The sequence below is a fragment of the Rattus norvegicus genome, chromosome X (genome assembly GCF_021556685.1).
Source record: "Rattus norvegicus strain SHRSP/BbbUtx chromosome X, alternate assembly SHRSP_T2T, whole genome shotgun sequence".
Taxonomy (NCBI): Eukaryota; Metazoa; Chordata; class Mammalia; order Rodentia; family Muridae; genus Rattus; species Rattus norvegicus.
In genome coordinates, this window is record NC_141554.1 from 76,181,176 (window position 1) to 76,187,891 (window position 6,716).

At 39.4% G+C, this 6,716-nt stretch overlaps 1 pseudogene; it reads left to right on the forward strand.

Moving 5' to 3' along the window:
• Nucleotides 1-1,094: 1,094 nt before the first annotated feature.
• On the forward strand, nucleotides 1,095-1,882 carry Nsa2-ps21 (NSA2 ribosome biogenesis factor, pseudogene 21; annotated as a pseudogene).
• Nucleotides 1,883-6,716: the final 4,834 nt, after the last annotated feature.

The following is a 6,716-nucleotide window of genomic DNA, read 5'->3' on the forward strand; positions in this document are numbered from 1 at the left end:
AGTTGCTCCCTGATGACAGACTATGAATGCCCATTCAGGTAGGCTGGGGAATCAGAGTAGAGAGAGAACAAGCCTGAACCAAGATTCCCTCTCCCCTTCTCTATCTTGTTGCAGATGGAACAAACTTGTTCCAAGAAGGTCAACACTTGACTGCTTTCTCAAACACTGGAAAGAATTAAATCCTCAGACACTCAAACAAAAACCTGATTTTCTTTTGTTAGGACACATGGCCCTAATAATCCCTGGATATTTCCTTGAAGGTATTCAGATCTACCTGTCTTTGGGGGGGGGCGGTTGTAGAGGAAAGGGTTTATTTGACTTACACTTTCACAGTACTGTTCATGCCTGAAGGAAGTCAGGATCTTTACAGAATTTTCTTGTTAGCACAACATTGAAGAAAAGACAAAGTTATTAAGTTTTTCAAGGTGTCTGACTCCATTTCCAGGCACTCATAAGCTGGTTGTAGATTCAGGCTTCTAAGCATTTGGTCACCCCAAATCTTGCTAGGGTCTCAGGTTAGACATTGATAAAAGATACTTCTGTTGACTTTGTCCTACTTTTCATACCTACTCACTGCCACTTACCTATAAACTTATAAAGTGTTGAGGATTGCTCATAATGCATGGCCCAAGATGTAAGAATCATCTGAACAAAAAAATCTATGTGAATTATAAGGATGGTGGGTGTTTGGGGCTCAGTCAGTGGTCACAGAATTCAACAGCAATTTTATAAAAATGCCTTTTGTGCATTAATTGAATTTTTATGTGGAACTTGATCTCAGTGAGAAACTGGTTTGGAAGGGGGAATTTGGCCTTCCCACTTCAGACCCAAGCATGTTTTGTCTCAAAATATTATTTAAAGTCCCCCTTCCTGGGTGAGTCTAGCACTCTTAGTCTGTGACAGGGAGAAAGGTGAAAGAGAAAACAATCAAAAAGTACAGAACTGTGCCTCTCATTTGTCTCGTGATAGAAAGCCCTGGTTTTGTTTTTTTACATTCATGCAAAAGCAAAAGCACATGCTCGTGGACTAGTGATACCCAGGAATTAAGAAGTTTTTGGAACCCGGAAGGTCGTGGACAGCTGCTCCATGGCTGTTATCATGCCACAAAATGAATATATTGAATTGCACCGCAAACGATATGGATATCGTTTGGACTACCATGAGAAAAAGAGGAAGAAAGAAGGTCGGGAGGCCCATGAATGTTCAAAGTAGGCAAAAAAAAATGATCGGCCTGAAGGCTAAGCTCTACCATAAACAGCGCCATGCCGAAAAATACAAATGAAAACGACCATTAAGATGCATGAAAAGGGAAACACCAAGCAGAAGGATGAGTAGAAGACTCCACAGGGAGCAGTCCCTGTCTACCTGCTGGACAGAGAGGGGCAGTCGAGAGCAAAAGTACTTTACAACATGATTAAGCAGAAACGGAAAGAAAAGGGGGGAAATGGGAGGTCCCTCTACCCAAAGTTGGTGCCCAAGGAGATACAGAAGTATTAAAAGTTATTCGAACAGGAAAAAGAAAAAAGAAGGCATGGAAGAGAATGGTTACAAAAGTCTGCTTTGTTGGTGATGGTTTTGCAAGAAAACCACCTAAATATGAAAGGTTCATTAGGCCAATGGGTCTATGTTTCAAAAAAAACCCATGTCACACACCCTGAGCTGAAAGCTACCTTTTGCCTGCCTATACTCGGTGTGAAAAAGAATCCATCCTCCCCATTACATACAATCCTGGGTGTGATCACCAAAGGCACAGTCATTAAAGTGAATGTGAACGAGCTGGGCCTTGTAACACAAGGAGGCAAGGTGATTTGGGGAAAGTATGCTCAAGTTACCAACAATCCTGAAAATGATGGGTGCATAAATGCAGTCTTGCTGGTTTGACAGTGACATCATACAAGTCCACTCACTATGGAAGACTACAGTGTCAGGAAAACACCATCGCTGTGATCTTTCTGAACTACCAATCAGCCTTACCCCATGTGCAGTCATCAAGAAGTGTTTATTAAATTGCAAATGAAAATAAAACACTGCCCAATTTTAAAGAAAAAAATAAAAAAGCAAAAACACAGTTATAGTAGATCACTCTAGGTACTATATAAAGACAATCTTGTGTTTTCTATAACGTTTACCTGGGAACTTTCTAATCCTCATAGTTTAATAGTATCCACATAATAAATATTAATTTATTATGTATGTCATTTGGGTTCAACTTTCTCTTATTAAAGCAATGGTAATGTTTTGATGTTCCATAAGATGGCTAGATGTTTTTCCAGAATGGAAAAGAAAGCCTGAAAACTTAAGGAACTTACAAATGTCTGAGCAACTTATATAAAATATGCACAAAGTCTGATGGCAAGTCTCTGCTTAAATCAACAGTTATTGGTCCATCCTTCATAATAATTACAAGAACTGGATTAACAAACAAAAAATGTATGTGTAATCAAAGCATATTTAAGTGTTTAGTTTTTGTCCAAGTAATTAAAAGTACCAGACTGGTATAACTGACCTTCTGGGTCTTCAATATCAACATGTGAATGCTATACTAATGTTCTCAGAGGGACTAAAATGGAGAACATTTTCCCTCTTGTCCTTCAAGGTCAAGTAGTACCTGGAGGCATCTCTAAAGAATGTTCTGTAACTGGGAGAAATTACTTGATTTTTGTTCAGGAAAGCCATGGAGACTTGTGATTTAAAAAATAATAATTTTTTTAAAGGAAGGCTAGAAGAACAGAGGTTCCTATTACACTTAAGTAACCCCTGAAAACCAGATCCTAAAGTGACATTGACAGATTAATTTTGGGCACCTGTGTGGCATTAAACACCAGCAGGAAAGTATAACTGTTATGGCTTCTATATGCTCAGCCGAGGAAGTGGCATTATTAGAAGGTGTGGCACTGTTGGAGTAGGCGTGGCCTTGTTGGAGTAGGTGTGTCGCTGTGGATGTGGGCTTTAAGATCCTCATCCTAGCTGCCTGGAAGTCAGTATTCTGCTAGCAGCCTTCAAATGTAGAACTCTCAGTTCCTCCTGCACCATACCTGCCTGGACACTGTCATGCTTCAACCTTGATGATACTGGACTGAATCTCTGAACCTGTAAGCCAGCCCAATTAAATGTTGTTTTTATAAGATTTGCCTTGGGCATGGTGTCTGTTCACAGCAGTAAGACCCTAACTAAGACAATAACCAAAAAATAAAATTATTGTAATGTTCTTTAATGGTTAAATACATTACATTCCCTGGACATTATACTTATAGCCAAATAAGATGTTTAGACAACTGTTTTTCACTATTTTTTGATAAGAAAAAAAACTGTATCCAGATATAGGACATCATGATCTCCCCTCAACAAAACACTGTAACCCCCAAATGAAGTCATGAGAGGCAGTCATAATTTCATGTTCTTTTAAATTGCTGATATAAGAACATTCTAATTTCTTTATGTGCTATGAACTTTCCTCTTAGCACTGCTTTCATTGTTTGGGTATGATGTGTCAACATTTTCATTAAATTCCAAGAATCCTTTAATTTCTTTCTTTCTTCCTGGACCCAAAGATCATTGAATAGAGGGTTGTTCAGTTTCCATGAGTGTGTAGACTTTCTGTTGTTTCTGCCATTGTTGAAATGCAGCTTTAATCCATGGTGGTCTGATAAGATACAAGGCATTATTTCAATTTTCTTGTATCTACTGAGACATGCTTTGTGACTGACTATATGGTCAGTTTTGGAAAAGGATCTGGGAGTTGATGAAAAGAAGGTATATTCTTTCGTGTTTTGGGTGAAATAGTCTATAGATGTCTGTTAGGTCCGTTTGATTTGTAATGTCTATTATTTTTATTGTTTCTTTGTTTAGTTTTAATCTGGATGTCCTGTCAATTGGTGAGAGTGGGCTGTTGAAGTTTCCCACTATTAGTGTGTGGAGTTTAATGTGTGGTTTAAGCTATAGCAATGTTTCTTTTACAAATGTAGGTGCCCCTGTGTTTGGGGCATAAATGCTTAGAATTAAGATATCATCTTGGTAGATTCTTCCTTTGATGACTATGAAGTGTCTTTCCCTGACTCTTTTGATTAATTTTAGTTGAAAGTTTATTTTATTAGCTATTAGAATGCCTACTCCAGCTTTCTTCTTGGGTCCATTTGCTTGGAAAACTTTTTTTCCAGCCCTATACTCTGAGCTAATGTCTATCAGTATGGCTGAGGTGTGTTTCTTGTATCCAGTTTTCACACCCATTCTTTTAGCCTGTGTCTTTTTATTGGGTAATTGAGTCTACCGATGTTGAGAGATATTAATGTCCAGTGATTGTTATTTCCTGTTATTTTGGTGATGGTAGTGATGGTGGTAGTGGTGGTGGTGGTGCTGTGTATGTGAGAGAGAATGGGGGGGGGAGTGAGCTTATGTGTGATTTCCTTGTTTGTGCTTGTATGTAATTACTTATTTCATGTGTTTTCTTCGATGTAGTTATCCTTCTTGGGTTGAACTTTTCTTTGTAGTATTTTCTGTAAGACTGGATTATTGGATAGATATTGTTTGAATTGCTTGAGGCAGAAGAACTATGTATTCAAAGCTAATCCGGACTGCAAAGTAAGAGACAGTATCGGAGACACCGCCGGAACCTGAAGGAAACAGACCGGATAAATAGTTCTCTGCACCCAAATCCCGTGGGAGGGAGAGTTAAACCTTCAGAGAGGCAGACACGCCTGGGAAACCAGAAGAGACTGCACTCTGCACACACATCTCGGACGCCAGAGGAAAACACAAAACGCCATCTGGAACCCTGGTGTACTGAAGCTCCCGGAAACGGCGGCGCAGATCTTCCTGGTTGCTGCCGCCGCAGAGAGCTCCTGGGCAGCACCCCGCGAGCGAACTTGAGCCTCTAGACCACAGATAAGACCAACGTTTCTGCTGAGTTCACCTGCCTGGTGAACTCAAGTCACAGGCCCACAGGAACAGCTGAAGACCTGTAGAGAGGAAAAACTACACGCCCGAAAGCAGAACACTCTGTCCCCATAACCGGCTGAAAGAAAACAGGAAAACAGGTCTACAGCACTCCTGACACACAGGCTTATAGGGCAGTCTAGCCACTGTCAGAAATAGCACAACAAAGTAACACTAGAGATAATCTGATGGCGAGAGGCAAGCGCAGGAAACCAAGCAACAGAAACCAAGACTACATGGCACCATCGGAGCCCAATTCTCCCATCAAAAAAAACATGGAATATGCAAACACACCAGAAAAGCAAGATATAGTTTCAAAATCATATTTGATCATGATGCTGGAGGACTTCAAGAAAGACGTGAAGAACTCCCTTAGAGAACAAGTAGAAGCCTACAGAGAGGAATCCCAAAAATGCCTGAAAGAATTCCAGAAAAACATAAATAAACAAGTAGAAGCCCATAGAGAGGAGACACAAAAATCCCTGAAAGAATTCCAGGAAAACACAATCAAACAGTTGAAGGAATTAAAAATGGAAATAGAAGCAATCAAGAAAGAACACATAGAAACAACCCTGGATATAGAAAACCAAAAGAAGAGACAAGGAGCTGTAGATACAAGCTTCACCAACAGAATACAAGAGATGGAAGAGAGAATCTCAGGAGCAGAAGATTCCATAGAAATCATTGACACAACTATCAAAAATAATGTAAAACAGAAAAAGCTACTGGTCAAAAACATACAGGAAATCCAGGACTCAATGAGAAGATCAAACCTAAGGATAATAGGTATAGAAGAGAGTGAAGACTCCCAGCTCAAAGGACCAGTAAATATCTTCAACAAAATCATAGAAGAAAACTTCCCTAACCTAAAAAAAGAGATACCCATAGGCATACAAGAAGCCTACAGAACTCCAAATAGATTGGACCAGAAAAGAAACACCTCCCATCACATAATAGTCAAAACACCAAACGCACAAAATAAAGAAAGATTATTAAAAGCAGTAAGGGAAAAAGGTCAAGTAACATATAAAGCCAGACCTATCAGAATCACACCAGACTTTTCGCCAGAAACTATGAAGGCCAGAAGATCCTGGACTGATGTCATACAGACCCTAAGAGAACACAAATGCCAGCCCAGGTTACTGTATCCTGCAAAACTCTCAATTAACATAGATGGAGAAACCAAGATATTCCATGACAAAACCAAATTTACACAATATCTTTCGACAAATCCAGCACTACAAAGGATAATAAATGGTAAAGCCCAACATAAGGAGGCAAGCTATACCCTAGAAGTAGCAAGAAACTAATCGTCTTGGCAACAAAACAAAGAGAAGAAAAGCACACAAACATAACCTCATATCCAAATATGAATATAACAGGAAGAAATAATCACTATTCCTTAATATCTCTCAACATCAATGGCCTCAACTCCCCAATAAAAAGACTTAGATTCACAAATTGGATACCCAACGAGGACCCTGCATTCTGCTGCCTACAGGAAACACACCTCAGAGACAAAGACAGACACTACCTCAGAGTGAAAGGCTGGAAGACAACTTTCCAAGCAAATGGTCGGAAGAAGCAAGCTGGAGTAGCCATTCTAATATCAAATAAAATCAATTTTCAACTAAAAGTCATCAAAAAAGATAAGGAAGGACACTTCATATTCATCAAAGGAAAAATCCACCAAGATGAACTCTCAATCCTAAATATCTATGCCCCAAATACAAGGGCACCTACATACGTAAAAGAAACCTTACTAAAGTTCAAAACACACATTG